The sequence below is a fragment of the Diabrotica virgifera genome, chromosome 10 (genome assembly GCF_917563875.1).
Source record: "Diabrotica virgifera virgifera chromosome 10, PGI_DIABVI_V3a".
Classification (NCBI taxonomy): Eukaryota; Metazoa; Arthropoda; class Insecta; order Coleoptera; family Chrysomelidae; genus Diabrotica; species Diabrotica virgifera.
Genome location: NC_065452.1, coordinates 148439272 through 148457140, shown reverse-complemented (window position 1 = coordinate 148457140; position 17869 = coordinate 148439272). Strand labels below are relative to the sequence as shown.

General features: G+C 30.4%; 1 protein-coding gene across 1 annotated transcript in view; it reads left to right on the top strand.

Annotated features, from left to right (window-relative positions):
• The window catches only part of LOC114333588 (myocyte-specific enhancer factor 2), a 427721-nt gene that overhangs the window by 29995 nt on the left and 379857 nt on the right, over positions 1-17869 (top strand). The window contains exon 2 of the mRNA XM_028283484.2: positions 14246-14280. The gene's annotated coding sequence lies outside the window, so the exon portion shown is untranslated. The remainder of the gene's footprint in view (positions 1-14245; positions 14281-17869) is intronic.

The following is a 17869-nucleotide window of genomic DNA, read 5'->3' as shown; positions in this document are numbered from 1 at the left end:
AAAATCTTATTTTTTCCTCTTTTCAGAAATACTAAAAAAGTAGGTACCATATTACTTATGAAAAACTCTATTACATTGCATTTTTATTAATCCATTTTTATTTTTCACTATTCTTAGTACACCATTGATAAATAATCTAAAACTAAAACCAGCAGTAGGATCGAAAAAATGTCAAAAAACATTTTGTATCTATACAATACAATCTTAAATTTTTAATTAGTCTTGTATTTGATATCGTATGTGTTTGAAAGTAATTATTTTATCTCAGTAAATTAAAATAAAATCAAAATCTAATTCCGTACAGGTTGGAATAAATTTTTATCAAAGTTTGGGTCAAAACAAAAGATATTTTCAAGAAAGTATATGATTCATATGAGGGGATCATTGTTTAAATAATTAAAAATGCTTTTAGAAATTTACTTTTTAACTGCTGCGATCATTCATATTTTTATGAAGGTTTTGCGATTTTTTTCTGCAAAGCTAAAGAAACAGTCTTTCATATAAGACTTACTAAATTAAATTTGGTTCTTAATTTATTTAAATAATAATTGTAAATCAAGATTCAAAAACAAATTTGCAAAAAATATTATTTGCATTATAAATAAGCGCTATAAAACATTTTATTTTGCAGAAAAAGTTGCGTTGTGTTACCATTATAGCAAAAAAATAAAGTAAAAAAAATTGGTTTAAAAATATTTAGTAGTTTATGAGATATTTAATTTGTTTATTGAATATTACCTTTCTGTCAATTGCAAAAACGCGGTTGTTGCCGATAGAGCATACAATTTTTTAAGGTCTCGTTTTTGCTTTTATGTATATTTTCCGTAAATGCATTGAGAAATCAAAATTTCGATTAAACCCCACTCTAAAATGGCGTTTGAAAATTGTTGTAATTTGTTTAAAACTTGTTTTTTTAATAACATCGCTGGGATTAAAAATTTTGAGAAGATGTTTCGTTATTCGTTTTCCTGGTGATTTTTCAAACATTTCAAAAGAAATAGTTTTTTTAGGACCATTTTTTGCCGAGATAGCTGTTCCAAATTTAAAAATTCATAATTTGTTTATTTATCAATATTAACATTGAACAGTTCGTGAGTACATCTTACAAGCCTACTATTTAACAAAGCCATTTATACATGTAGTAAAAGTTGTAGAATATTTTGAAAAATAATGACTTTCATAGATACCTTAAATGAAAACTTTTTACCTGAAAATTGGCGGAGGGTAGTTTGCAATTTGGCACAAAAGATAACCACAAAACAGTATTAAAACAAATTTTGATATTAAAAAATTAACAAAGTCGAACTGAATTAGGTTTGATAATTATTTGTGTACAATTTGTTTACAAGAAATACAAAAACTTTTTCCGATAATATAGTTGAAATTGATTTACTAAGTGAAGATTTAGATTATAATGACAATAATGATGATATTTATAGTATGTACCGATGCAAATATTGATGACAATGAATTAAGTTTGTTAGTAAAATTTATACGTATAAATTAATAATAAAGATAAACACAATTTCTAGTAGAGGTGGGAAATTATCAATAGAAACATATATATCTAAATTATTTTGATAGTTTCCCACCTTTAGACGTATCGATAGATTTTTGAAAAATATTGACCACTGTATATATAAATTTTCTTTTAAAACCTTTTTCTGAAACCAATTTTTAAAAATTTAGTAGGCATATATATACACAATTGCTTTTGTTTTTGTATTTTGTTTTATGTGTTGAATATTTTATTGGCTAGTTAGATTTTAATTTTAAAAGTAGACGTTCGGATTTTTGCCGCAATGCTATATACTCACGGAAAATTTTAATTTTCGGTCAATAAGGAAAAAAAAAATTGAAAAAATCTAACACATTCGTCAAAAAAAAGCGTGGCGCGTCATCATCGAATAAACGGTTTTCGCACCACGCTTTTCTTTAACGAATGTGTTAGATTTTTTCAATTTTTTTATTTTTTGCTTTTTAGTTGATTTTTTTTATAATATGTTTAATTTTAGTCACTCGTAACTAGAAAGAAGAAAAGCGTTTCTTAAAAATATTTTTTTTATATTTTTTTATTTTTTACTTTTTAGTCTTACACTTTTCATACATAAAAATATATCGTCATGTGTATTATATGTATAAAACATATATTATGTACAAACATGAAAAGTAGTCGGAATCGGCAAAAAATTTGAAACTTTATTGTTTATTTATGAAGCATAACGTAAACAATTAAATTGTAAAACAAGAGAATTTAAGCATTTTCCGTTAAAATCGTTTTTATTTAAACAATTAAAAAAATTTTTATTTACTATTCGTGTATTGTTCCCGCGAATGCATATGTCTGCAAATTTTTAGTCATTTGCATTGAAGAAAAGGCAATCAAATTAACGTCCAAAGATTTGACCCAAACGATTGAACTAAACCAAAGCGTTTAATTAATTAATACGACCAAACGAATTCTAATGTTAATTGTAGCACAAAACGTCTCTACCGGTGGTTTTTCTAAGACTACGATAAAAACACGAATTTTTTGAATTCGAGTTTTGGTTGAAGTTTTGTTTCGTGTCGTATTGAAATTTGACACGAATAAACGCCAATTTATATATAAACAAATATATGAGCGTTCAAAATTTGAAACTTAATTGTTTATTTACACTCAAAAAAAATTAGTTCGTAATATTGATTAACAGTGATTATTGAATAGTATTTCGTTGTAACAACAATTTAATTTTTTGTTTCAACGAACTTTTAGACATTGACGAATGTATTTGGTTATTGTCACAATGATTGAATAATAATTGTGAAAATAACTAGAGTACATTAATCAATAACACTCAATTTATTCAGCCAATAACTTAATTTCGTATAGTTAATAAATAATGTTAATTCTGGCATCAACTCACTTTCTTGATTTCGTAGATGACAAGCAATTACCTTGGTTTATCGTGAGAACGTACAGATTTCATTAAAACAATGTACAAATGTTGTTAATATAGAGTAATATATGATTATTGTATAGATGTAAACTGCTTGTTGTGACAACGAATGCATTAATCAATCTACTACTGCGTTTAATAACCACAATCAATGCGTTCATGGTGACAATAAACGTAGTTGTTGAGACAATAAATGTTTTGCTTGACCATTTGAAATGTAACGGCTTTTCCTTATCGTAATACCCCTAGCTTCTCTGTGTTACCATTGTTTAAAAAATAATTCTTTGTTAAACAATGCTGTTACCTCTGCCGAAGTGCCGAATAATAATTTCACTTAGTTTCCAAGTGCAGTCCGTAGTAGAAGGAAGTTTTCGTGTGTTTATTATCGTGAAATTTCGGTCGAATTCTTTTGAAAATTTAAACGCGGAATAAAATATTACAGTATCATCGAGGGTCTGCAGTCCCTGAGAACTTCTATAATGATTATTTTAATAAGTCACAGGGGCGAAAAAGAGAAAATTTTGTATGATTTTTAATTTCAAATATACCATTCAAAAGAAACTTTTTGTTTATTCTAAGGGACTTTCAGCCCTCGGTAATAAATAATGTAATCTTTTATTCTGCGTTTAAATTTTTCAAAAATACTTATTAGTTTTCTCAGGATTCCAAAAAAAAATGAATGCGTTTAAAAAGAATTCGATCGAAATTTTGCACCTGCGCTCTCAAAAAGGATTAAAGTATTATACATTTTTGGAATCACTATTTTAAACGCTTTTAAATGAGCTGTCACATGATGTACTTTCCCATTTAAAAAAATCAAAGTTATGCCTGTCACCTGAAGAGGGATCGTGTAAAGTTCGAAACATTGATGTTATAATATACTTTGATTATTTTAAAAATCGACCTGTCCGAGCGTTTTGCTTATGTGCTAAAAATAAATAAGTTGATAAGGGGGGGGGGAGTGTAACACTTATTCCAGCGCACTGTATAAGTGAAATCATGATATGATTTCTCATATGAAAAATCACACAGTGTAAAGTCCATTAGGTGTAGGACAAAAAAGGGGAATTTAAAAAATTATTATTTTAATCAATATCATACATTGGGCTAATGCATTCAGTAATTATTAATATAAAATACGTTCATAATAGGAATGAACGAAACTAATTGTAAGAATGAATAGAATTGCTTGTAAGAATAACCGTATTTATTGTAGGAATGAACGGAATTAATTGTAAGAATAAACGGAAATAATTGTAGAAATAAACGAAATACGGTAGGAGAAATAACACTGTTATTGACACAACGAATAATCTTCATCGGTCAATTAACGACGTTGTTGTTTCAATGAATAGTGTTCGTTGACTCAATGAACAGAGTTCGTAATATCAATAAAGTGATATTATGGTATACATAATGAATGTTCATCCATTCAATAAACGTAATACATTGGCTCAACTAACGAAAATAATGAATTGATGAACATTGCTTTGTTGTTCCAATAAAACCAAGAATTTGACAAATTTTAAGTGTTGCGTTTGTTGTCTGAATTAACATTTTTATTGATATTACGTACCTTTTTCGTGTATGAAGTATTACATAAACAATTAACGTAAAAAGTGAAATTATGTATAGTTCAATTCATTAGCTACAATCCGTAAAAGTTTCAAGTTTCTACATTGTAAAAAACAAAAGAATTTAAGCATTTTCCATTAAAATCGTTTTTTTTTATTTTAACAATTAATAAACATAATTTTTTTATTGACTATTCGTATATTGTTCCCGTGAATGCATATGTCTGCAAATTTTCATTCATTTGCATTGAAGAAAAGTCAGTCAAATTAACGTCTAAAGATTTGATGCAAACTATTGAAGTAAAGAAAAGCGTTTAAAAAACTAGATTTGCGTTTTGAATAAATGTTTTGTTGGTCCACCCTGTCAGTTAAAGTCGAGATAATGAATCCAAGAAAAAAAGTGAACCGCGAGGGGCCGTGATCTAAAGATAGGTTTGGGCACGTGTGCACAGAGTCAAAATGTTGGAATGGTGCCTGAGTAGAGTAGCAAACGGATATAGGGGAAAGGGGAACGTTCAGGAAAACAAGACGGCTGAGCGGGAAGGAGGAAAATTACGACGTGCATTGAAGGCGTCACGATGCGTCGTCGTTGATTAAAATGTTTGGCGTACCGCTGCCGACTGTCCCTTCGTGGGGTATTCAACCATACAGGGTGACTAAGCTGAACCGAAAAAATATCGTGAAAACTGTCTTTTGTGCTCCACAAAGATTTCGTTAGCTGATGCAATAAACTTAACCGCAAAAGTATTGCACCACCAAAAGTTATGCTCATTTAAGTTGATTTTCTCGTGAACACATTAACAGATTCCGCTAATTTTTAAACGCTTTTCTTTATTTCAATAGTTTGCATCAAATCTTTAGACGTTAATTTGACTGACTTTTCTTCAATGCAAATGAATGAAAATTTGCAGACATATGCATTCAAAAAATTTTGTTTTATGTTTATTAATTGTTTAAATAAAAAAAAAAACGATTTTAATGGAAATGCTTAAATTCGCTTGTTTTTTACAATGTAGAAACTTGAAACTTTTACGAATTGTAGCTAATGCTATGAACTATACATAGTTTCACTTTTACGTTAATTGTTTACGTTATGCTTCATAAATAAACAATAAAGTTTCAAATTTTGAACGCTCATATATTTGTTTATATATAAATCGGCGTTTATTCGTGTCAAATTTCAATACGATACGAAACAAAACTTCAACCAAAACTCGAATTCAAAAAATTCGTGTTTTTATCGTAGTCTTAGAAAAACCACCGGTAGAGACGTTTTGTGCTACAATTAACATTAGAATTCGTTTTGTCGTATTAATTAATTAAACGTTTTTCTTTAGTTCAGTCGTTTGGGTCAAATCTTTGGACGTTAATTTGACTGCCTTTTCTTCAATGCAAATGACTAAAAACTTACAGACATATGCATTCGCGGGAACAATACACGAATAGTTAATAAAAAATTTTTTTGTTTATTAATTGTTTAAATAAAAAAACGATTTTAACGGAAAATGCTTAAATTCTCTTGTTTTTTACAATGAAGAAACTTGAAACTTTTACAGATTGTAGCTAATTATATGAACTATACATAATTTCACTTTTTACGTTAATTGTTTACGTTATGCTTCATAAAAATAAACAATAAAGTTTCAAATTTTTTGCCGATTCCGACTACTTTTCATGTTTGTACATCATAATGTTTTATACATATTTTAATAAACATGACGACATATTTTAATGTTTATAAAGTGTAAGACTAAAAAGTAAAAAATAAAAAAATATGAAAAAAATATTTTTAAGAATCGCTTTTCTTTAGTTACGAGTGACTAAAATTAAACATTATAAAAAAATCAACTAAAAAGCAAAAAAAATAAAAAAAATTGAAAAAATCTAACACATTCGTTAAAGAAAAGCGTGGTTCGAAAACCGTTTATTCGATGAAGACGCTTTTCTTTGACGAATGTGTTAAGTAGATATTTTAAATTTTTTTATATATTGCTTTTTAGTTGATTTTTTTATAATATGTTTAATTTTAGTCACTCATAACTAAAGAAAAGCGTTTCTTAAAAATATTTTTTTCATATTTTTTTATTTTTTACTTTTTAGTCTTACACTTTATAAACATTAAAATATATCGTCATGTTTATTAAAATATGTATAAAACATTATGATGTACAAACATGAAAAGTAGTCGGAATCGGCAAAAAATTTGAAACTTTATTGTTTATTTTTGGATCATGGTAAACAAAAAATTCAAAAAGATTTTATTACCTTATGAGTTTCTCGAGGTAACGCTGTCGATTTTTTTAGTTTTATCGAATTTTGACTTTTTGATATCACTCAGAAGTCAAAACGACGAATTTGTTTTTTCAAAAAAGGGTGAAAATCAACATATTTATTATTGTTAAACAAGAAATAAGGATAAAACAAACTGTTAAGTATTTTGGTAAAAATTTTTCGAAATTGGAAAATATCTTCTGCCCCCCCCCCCCTCCCCAAGACAATTAAAAATTTTGAAAAAATGTTAACAGACGAAAAAAATTTTTATTTCGGAACGAAAATGTAATAGCTCACAAAAGTTGCCTAACACACTATTTATAAAAAAATACATTAATATGCGAATTTCTTTTGTAAGGGAAATGTAATACCTTATAGAACTTGAATAAATAAATTCCGTTTTAATTTTTGAAAATATTTTCTGGTTTCACAAGGCAGTTAAAAATTTTACTTACGAAAAGTTCTTTTATAGTTAAGTTAAGAAAAATTCTTTTTATAACAAAATAGCCTAACTTATCCGTCTCCCTGACGTCACCCAAGTTTTTTAATACTAAAATAAATATAAAACAAAATACAAAATTAGGTATATAATTATTACAAAAAAATATGGTAAAGGCATTCTATTCGAAGATGTCTTCCGATTTAGCATTAAAGTGAGGCATTGTTTTTCTGGAATCAATTCGAGTTTTTATAAATCCATCCCTCGAATACGCTCCACAAACTGCTAGAGAAGCTTGTGTCACAAGCTTGACACATCGTTCTAGACATTGTTTGTGGCAGTGATATTTTTCAATCTCAATGTTCAAAGGGTCTAAGTTAGGATTCTTAATAAAATCTCGCAGATTTTCACTCGAAAATCTAGAGAATATAGGTGGTTCTGTAAGGTGATATTCTTGTTTGAATCAAAAGTTGTAGTCGTTTGAATCAAAATTTTTATAGGAGAAAGTTTGAAGACCCTCACGTTTTTTGATTTGGTCACTGGCAAACTTCTTTTGATGTCCAAGGGGTAGATCATTTGAATGTTTCAGACATACTAACCACTGAAGCTGTTTTTTAAGATGTTCTTCTAACAGCAGTATTACATCACCCTTAACGCCAGTATTTACGACTGTTTCGTCACATGCAATAGCTGGATTTGATACTTTCTGATATACCAGAAAGCGGATACCCATATCCGAAATATTTGCACCCTGGCTCATGCACAAGTGTTATGTGTTCTTCCACGATCGATTGACCATAAAACTTGTTACTGTTTTTTACTTGAGCTAAAGTTTTGTCTTTGCTTCGGTAACTTTCTTCTTTTTCCATTGTTCTCTCTGATTATATTTGTTTTTGTTTTCCCTATCAATCGAGCTTATCACCATTTTTCTGGGACCTCTTTGATTGAATAGAAATTCGCGATCATCCAGAGGCACTTTTTGAGATTTGCTACAAAGACAATTAATCAGTGTGTCACATTTGCATGCTGCAAGATCGAAACGTGTAGTTTTACTTTTGTTCTTAAAGCATTGAATTTTATTTTTGTAAAATTCACTGTTTTGCCTTTTCTTAAATGGTTTTATAAGTTTCATACATTTGTCATGATAGGCTTTTAAAAGCTGAATAATTCTTGTATGTTAAATTATTGGAATTAAAACCTTTTTCCATATATCCTCCAATTTAATTGCAACCTGTTCCCAGAAAATTCTGGATCTTTCTTGCTGAGTTTTTTATCCTCTTGCAACCACAAAACTTCATAAGCGGGATATTTCAAAGGGGTTGGGGGAGACTGAAAAAACAAATAAAACTTTAAATATCGTTTAAATTTGTAATTGACAACATTTTAAGTTTTCTTTAATTGAGCTTATATCGAGTTAGCACATATTTTATTCTAAATAATATAAATTGAAATTTCCATAAAAATCAGATATTTAATAAAATTCAAGGTCGTTGGGGGGGCGGCAGATAATTCGCTTAGAAAAAAATTAAAAATACTAATATGCTGAAAAATAACACTAGCAACTTTTTCACGCTATTAGATATAACATTTCCATATTTTATTTTTTCGATGCACTCTACTCCACAGGGTGACGTGAGAAAATATCACAGTTTGATTGGTACACCCGGTATATAATGACAATTTACCTGTTTTTCAACAATATTATTACAGCGATATAGTTAAAGAATAAGGCTATCGGCTATAACATGCTAAAAAATCACTTAGATCGGACAACAGGTTTAGGAAATTCGAGGCATTAAAAATTTCCAATTTTTAAGGTGGTGCGTTAATTTCTTGGAGAAGTGTATGTTATACGGGGTGTCACAGACATCTTTATGTTTCGATACTTTACGCGGGCACTGTAACTGTATAATATTATGTAACACAATAATTTAAAACTGCTGAATTTTTATGCCTGGTAATCACTGAAATATTTTCTTATTGATAAAAGGTCGCGCAAATGGAAAAGTATTTGCTGTGGTGAACACAAATATATTTTTGACCTACCCGAACAATTATTAATAAAAGTAGAATATTGTTTGAAATACGTGGTGGTAGCTTATTTTTCCGAGGAGTAAGTATATTTAAATATTCCCCAATTATATGTATCTTAAACGGATGTAAAGGTTTTTGCGCACTTTGGCGACCGTTGTGGTTTTTGACCTATGCTAATCTCCACGGAGCTAAGTAGAATATTTCGTACTTTCCGTTTCTGATAAATAAACAACAATTTTTATCTCGATTAATATCGCTAAGGTTGATAGTAACTCTGTTATCTTGATAAAGTTATTTATCTAATGTTATCTTAAACGATGGACCTGCTATGTACCTTGCATATTAAACAAACAATCAATTTTTGGAAAAATACTTACTTAGAATATGTATAATAAATGGCTAGCAACAGAGTACTTTTACGATCGGCAACAGTACAACAGTAGTTCTCTCTCTCTCTTCAATCCTGACCCCCCGGAGGGAGTGTAATGGTCGACGTGATGTCGTTTATTGTCCGTCTCCAAAGATCTCTGTCTCTGGACATTTCTTTTAACTCATGCATAGGTCTTTTGAGGTGTCAGACAGGGTTGTATACTGTCCCCACTGTTATTCAATTTATATTCAGATAGAATATTTAAGGAAGCGCTGCATAATTTGGAATGGGGTGTGAAAGTTAATGGAATTCTGATAAATACAATCAGATATGCAGACGATACAGTTATTTTAAGTGATGATATGAATGGATTACAACACCTTTTAAATGCCATTGACACAGTGGGAAGAGAGTTTGGCGTAAATATAAACTGTTCAAAAACAAAATACATGGTATTTAGCCGTTTGGCCCATCAAGATTCACGGTTATATGTTGATGGTCATATAATTCAAAGAGTACCCAGTTTTAAATACCTTGGTTGCCATATTACTGGACAACTAGATCCAGATAAAGAGATAAAATGTAGAATCGAGATAGCACGCACGACATTTTTAAAAATGAGGTCATTCTTCTGTAATGATACCTTGCAACTTCAACTTCGAAAGCGCATGATTAAATGCTACATTTGGTAAGTCCTCTTGTATGGTGTCGAAGCATGGACATTAAAAATATCCACCATTAACGGTTTGGAGGCCTTTGAAATGTGGCTGCACAGACGTATACTGAAAATACCATGGACGGCTATGCTGACAAATGTGGCAGTCCTTAAGAGAGCAAATGCTACCCGCGAACTGCTTGATAACATCAAATATAGAAAGATGGCCTATTTTGGACACGTAGTAAGGGGAGACCGGTATAATATTCTTCAACTTATTATGATGGGTAAAATCGAAGGACGCAGAGGAATTGGTAGAAAGCAGGCCTCTTGGTTGAAGAATATCCGGGAGTGGACAGGAATAAAGAAAGCAGAACACCTATTTAGAATAGCTCAAGACAGAGACAGTTTCGCCATGTTAATCGCCAACGTCAAGGGGACTTGATAGGGCACGTTAAGAAGAAGAATGGGTCTTTTGAATATTCTCGTAATTTGATCGATCCATCTTGTTGGGGATCTTCCTCGTGATCTTCGGCCTTCCACCTTTCCTTGCATAATGAGTCTTTCCATGTTTTCTGTGTTTGCTCTCATAACATGTCCAAAGTATTTTAATTGTTGGAGATGGGCTTTACTGGGGAGTCGTTGGCTAACTTTTAGCTCTCTTAAAATTGAATTATGTATTTGTTCTATATTTGTTCTATACAGGGTGTAACGAAAATACAGGTCATAAATTAAATCACATATTCTGAGACCAAAAATAGTTCTAATGAACCTAATTTACCTTAGTACAAATATGCACACAAAAAAAGTTACAGCCCTTTGAAGTTACAAAATAAAAATCGATTTTTTCGAATAAATCTAAAACTATTAGAGATTTTTTATTGAAAATGGACATGTGGCATTCTTATGGCAGGAACATCTTAAAAAAGAATTATAGTGAAATTTGTGCAACCCATAAAAATTTTATGGGGGTTTTGTTCCCCTAAACCCCCCCGAACTTTTGTATACGTTCCAATGAAATTATTATTGTGGTATCATTAGTTAAATTCAATATTTCTAAAACTTTTTTGCCTCTTAGTATTTTTTCGATAAGGCAGTTTTTATCGAGTTGCAGCTTCTTTTTTAATATGTTTACATAAACATTTTATGGGGGTTTTGTTCCTTTAAACCCCCCAAATGTTTGTGTATGTTCCAATTAAACTTTTACTGCGGTACCATTAGTTAAACACAGTGTTTTTAAAACTTTTTTGCCTCTTTATATTTTTTCGAGAAGGCACTTTTTATCGAGATATTAATTCTTTTTTAATATGGCTCAAAATATACATAAAAATGTAAATCATAAATAAATTTTCATATTATTACCAAGTCTCCATAATCGTACTTAGCCATATACAAATATGTGGTGGATTTGACAAATATTCGAAATATCTCGATAAAAACTGACTTTTTGAAAAAGTACTAAGAGGCAAAAAAGTTTTTAAAATATTGTGTTTAACTAATAGTACATACTACAATAATAATTAAATTGGAACGTACACAAAAGTTTGGGAGGTTTAAAGGAACAAAACCCCCATAAAATTTTTATGGGGTGTCTAAATTTCACTATAATTTTTTCTTAAGATATTACTACCATAAGAATGCCACATGTCTATTTTCAATAAAATATATTTAATAGTTTTAGATATATTTAAAAAAATCCATTTTCATTTTGTAACTTAAAAGGGCTGTAACTTTGTTTATGTGCACATTTGAACTAAGGTAAGTTAGGTTCAATCGAACTATTTTTGGTCCCAGAATATGTGATTAAATTTATGACCTGTATTTTTGTTACACCCTGTATATTTGTTCTTCCTGTCCAAGGAATTCGTAGCATTCCTCTCCAACAGAACATTTCAGTGGCGTCTATCTTTCTTCTTTCCGAATTTCTCAGGGTCCAAGATTCACATCCGTAGGCCAGTATTGGTAATATTAAGCAGTTGATCAACCTCATCTTTAACGCTCTTGAAATTTGACAGTCCTTCCATATTGTGGTCATTTTTGCTGTGGCGACTTTTGCTAGATCACATCTAAGTTTTATTTCTTCCTGTAGTGACCCTGTGTTTGTGATTAATGATCCCAGATATAAGTATGAGCTCACAACCTCAAGTCGATCAATTGTGGTTATGTGTGGATGATTGTTATGTAGTCTATCCACTATCATGATCTTTGTCTTTGAAATGTTTAATTTCAGACCAAATATTTGACTTTCGTTTTCAACCAGTCGTATAAGATCAATCAGCTCTGCTTGACTATTTGCAAGAAGGGCTATATCATCTGCGAAACGTAGGTTGTTTATTTTATGACCATTTATTGAGATGCCTTTTTCCCATCCTTCAAGTGCTCTTCTCATAATATGCTCTCCATATATATTGAATAATTGTGGAGATAGTATACATCCCTGTCTGACAATCCGTTCTGGGTGAAATTCGTTTGAAAGTGTGTCAAGCACTTTAACTGATCCAGTAGTGTGTTCGTATAGTTCAGTTATAAGCGAAATAAGGTGTTGGGGTACGCCTACTTCTTTTAGTATTCGCCATAAGTGTCTCCACTTGACCCTGCCGTAGTAACTACAACAGTAGTTAAACAAAGAAATAAGAAAGAGGTAAATAAAGCCAAACTTGAAATGTGGAATAGAACCTGCGATAACGTAGAAAATTTTGTTGGTACCGCAAGAACTAAAGAAGCCTGGACAACAATTCGAGGTAGTAGGTAGATAGAAAAGAAAGCAGCAGAATGCTAAAAGAAGATCGAGCAGAATTCCAAGTAATAGAAAAAAAAAAGAAAAGAAAGCAGCAGGTTTACTCTAATATACAAAAATAAAGACGACAGAAAGGATTGTAAGAACTACCGAGGGCTTAGTGTAACTAACTCAATTTGTATAATGTATGGGAAATAATTTAAAGCCGAATTGAAGATTGTTGGGAAGAAGCTGAAGATCAATATGGCTTTCGTACTGGTCTTTCTTGTATAAACAATGTGTTCTGTCTAAAACAAATAATATAAAAACACTTGGAACACAATATGGAGACACACAAAGTAATTAGGTTTGTTCTAGCATCAGTTTCAAACGGTTTGAAACCATCAGCGAATAGCGGACCAGCGCTAGTAGAGGAGATAGCACTGGCGACTGTATTATGTTCTCTCACTGACCAACTATTTGCTGACGGTTTCTGACTAGTTTGACTGTTTGCTAGAACAAACCTATTATTGATCTTATGATAGTGTTCCATTAGCCAAGCTGTGGCAGGTGCTAGAAGACAAGAAGATTCCACCGATTTACATTAATGCTGTGCGAGAGTTGTTATGACGAGTTCAATAAAAATTGGACAAAAGTGACAAAAAAGATAAAGATGGCCAAAGGACTTCGCTAAGGTTGATGCATTGCACCTACGCTCTTTAAGATTTATTTGGAGGGGGTTTGGATATTTGGAAAATAAAATGTGAATCTATGGTGTTAAAATTGGAGATCATAAACTGTACAGGATATTTTGCGGATAACCAAGTCTTATGTATAGAAGACCAGGATGATATCTCAGATGATGATATTATGTCAAAAACAGAGTATTTACTTGGTATTGGGAGGTGAAGGAAGGTACTTGAACTAAGAGACATACTCTTCTGCAATGCCATCTAAGTATAAATATTACTATTTGTAGAAGTTTATTTGAAAGAATACTGCCCTTATAGACCAGTTTGTTAATTTTAATATTTTCCTTGAATCAGATTTTCAGAACTCTAAAATACTGCCTCTCAATCGCTGGTATTACCGTGTAATCTCATTTTGGACCAGTTTTCTGAACTTCGATGTATCTAGAACCAGTTAGTTATAGCTATATTTTATATTAATCATTAGTTTCGTTTTTAATTAACTGCTTGTTACTAGGGTTGGTTAGCAATAATTGATTAAACCTCTTAATGTTTCAGGTGCCAGGAACTAATTCCATGGTACTCCAGAAAAAGTAAGTATTCATTAGTTAAATAAGTGTAATTAAATTAAAATAAAAACTAAATCAATTAAATGTTACAATCATTTCAATAGATTAGAAATCTTATTTTGCAAAAATAGACCAGGGCGCATCTGTAAAAATATTAGTATATTTTTACGTTGAGAGGTGACTCAAATTTTTTTGCAGAAATTGCTTGAAAATGAATCAAATAATAATATTTGAGTTATCCTCCCTCTCAAAAAGGTCCGGAACATTGTTTAAATAATCAAAATGTCAAAAAATTAAGGAAAAATTCGATTTTTTTCTTCGTTTTTTGATTATAACTTTAATCCTAGAAAAGTTGTACTGACATAAAAGTTGCGTTATTAAATTTCCTACAATATAGAATTGGTTAAAAATTTAAAAAAATAGTCGCCCTTGTTGCAAAATAGCAATAATTGCGAAAAAACCATACAAAAACAAGTATTCGCATTTTACGTTTTTTAACCATTTATGATGGACTTAGGACTTTCCTATTTCACCCAGAAAAACTTTATGATACAGTAAAACAATACTGTAAATTTCATTAAGATCGGTTCAATAGATTTTGCAAAATAAATTTTGCAATCCAGCTTTCGTAAAAAAAAATCATTTTTTCAAAATGTTACAGGACTGAAAATAAAGCAGATAGCAAGTTGAATTTTTTTTGCGTATAGAAGTCTACTGTACCTTTCATTTGCATTTTTTGTAAATTAAAATCGATTAACACCACGGCGTCAGAAATTTTTTTAAATAAACATTAATTATTGGTGCTACGCGCAGGACAGCGGATAGTTTGCTCTGATTGGGCATTCCAATGACCTTTGATAATGATTGATACATTTTAGTTTTTATTAAATTTCGATATAAATAAATAAATTTGTTTATTGCAAAATAAAAACACATACTCTATCCTTTGAAATAACACATTTATTAGCAAAAACTTTCTTTGTTCATATATTTTAACTTAGAAAATAAAAAAATATTATTTTTAAACATATGCAATTGTTTAAACAATATTTTCACAAACAATAATAAATGTAGTTTGATATTAGTGGAATTAAAATATTAAAATACAACAAAATATGGAGTAAGAAAATAATATATTAGATAAAGATTGGAAGAAATTTTGGTGGAAATCAACTTATGTGAATCGAACACCGCTGTCCTGCGCGTAGCACCAAAAATTATTCTTTATTTAAAAAAATTCCTGACGCCGTGGTAATTAATCGATTTTAATTTTGCAAAATGCAAATGAAAGGTACAGTACACTTCTATAAGCAAAAAAATTTCAACTTGCTATCTGCTTCATTTTTAGTCCTGTAACATTTTGAAAAAATGAATTTTTTTTTGCGAAAGCTGGATTGCAAAATTTATTTTGCAAAATTTATTGAACCGATCTTAATGAAATTTACAGTATTGTTTTACTGTATCATAAAGTTTTTCTGGGTGAAATATGAAGGTCCTAAGTGTAGCATAAATGGTTGAAAAACGTAAAATGGATGTAATAATTTTGTATGGTTTTTTCGCAATTATTGCTATTTTGCAACTAGGGTGACTATTTTTTAAATTTTTAACCAAGTCTATGTTATAGAAAATTTATAGAATACTCTTAAAGTTATAATCAAAAAACGAAGAAAAAAATCGAATTTTTCCGTCATTTTTTGACATTTTGATTATTTAAACAATGTTCCGGACCTTTTTGAGAGGGAGGATAACTCAAATATTAGTATTTGAGTTATTTTCAAGCAATTTCTGCAAAAAAATTTGAGTCACCTCTCAACGTCCATCTCAAAACAGATGCGCCCTGGACTAAAAGAAAATTCAGAAGGAGACTCTAACGACATGTAAAACTGACATGAATGCCTCGTTCAGATTAATACATTTTCCTAAGATATGGAAAGCAACTTTTTATTTATTTCCTCCCTGTAATTTCAAAGATACACGAGAAGTTATTGCTGAAAAAAATGAAACCTCATAAAAGTTAAAAATTTAATTCCATCCAATAATTGTTAAGTGAATGAATTACGTCAATTACCTTAGAATATTAAATTTGGTTCAATAAAATATAAATTATTAGAATTGGACGATATATTGATATAATTAAATTAAAAATCTTTAAACACGAGAACGTTGTGAATTTCTCTTTCCCCAATATAGGTCTTGGGCCCACCATTAAAAAAAATTATTACTGATCTATGATATGCTGATATGTGATCTTTTGCCCTGTACTTTACCTTATAATATGATATGAAGTAATTCATATCTTTCCCCTCTCAACACATGGCTCAAGTATTGTATTTTTCCTTCTTTGATTATTCTTAGTAATTAAAAAAACAACGAATAAATCCTTTATAAAATCCCTAAAAAGGGCTACATCACAGAACTAGTTTTCGATTGGTTGACCAAACATCATCAGTGCTTACCTAAAATGAATATAACCTGATAAAATGATGCAAAGGTTTTAAAATTTTGACTACGGTTAAGAAAAGTTGTAGGTTATACTCACGTGATCTAACATTCTAATAGTGTTGCCCAAATGCAAGACCAAGACGAGACTTAGACAGTCTTGGTCTTGGTTTTGCGCCAGTACACCTGGTCTTGGTCTTGGTCTTGGTATTGCGCTCCCGGTCTTGGTCTTGGTCTTGCAGCAAGAGTCTTGCAAGTCTCGCAGTTGCCCATTAGCCTATTACATATCTTAGAACAACGTAACAAAGAGGTACATTTTAAGCTTGAATATCATAGCCATAGTAAAGACTAGCCAAATTAATAAATATCGAAACAACTGACACCGGGTGTGGTTTGAACCCACGATCTAAGTGATCCCTGCCTATGTTCTAAGTAACTAAAGTTAAAACTACCTCTTAAAACCCACAAAATTTCATTTGCATATCTCAACCGGTTTTAGAGCAATAAATAAATCGTCAGTTTGTAAGAAAAATTTCAACCCCCCCTATTTGGTAAACAAAGCATTTATAAAGTAAACGTTTATGAAGCAAACTGTCATTACTTTTTGTGCAGAATTTCCCATTAAAGTTTGCCATACTTATTTAAAAACATTCTGTATTGATGAAAAACATGGCTAGTTAAAAAAGTACATAACTTTTGTATTATCCAATATAACTGAATGAATAAAAAAACATAATGTTAAGAAAATATGATGCTATAGTTGGGCTTTAATTTCAGTATGCTATTGCATGCTAGAATAATAAGTTAGCATAATGCTACAATATTCCACAGAGTGAGAAAAAACACAGTTTGATTGGTACACCCGGTATACACTGACAATAATTGACCTGTCTAGCAACAATATCTATTATTACTGCGATATTTATAAAGAATAAGACAAAATATTAAAAAAAATCACTTAAATTGGACAACAGGTTTAGGAAATTTGAGACATTAAAAATGACCCCTTTTTAAGGTGGTGCGTTAATTTCTTGGAGAAGTGTATGTCGTTAAAATAATATTTCGGTATTATGTTTACACGGTATCCGGCATTATCTCTATACGTTTGTCTGGTTATGATACTTACAAATAATAGCCGCGCTGTTTCGGCAAATTTTGTTTAGCCGAGTGACCT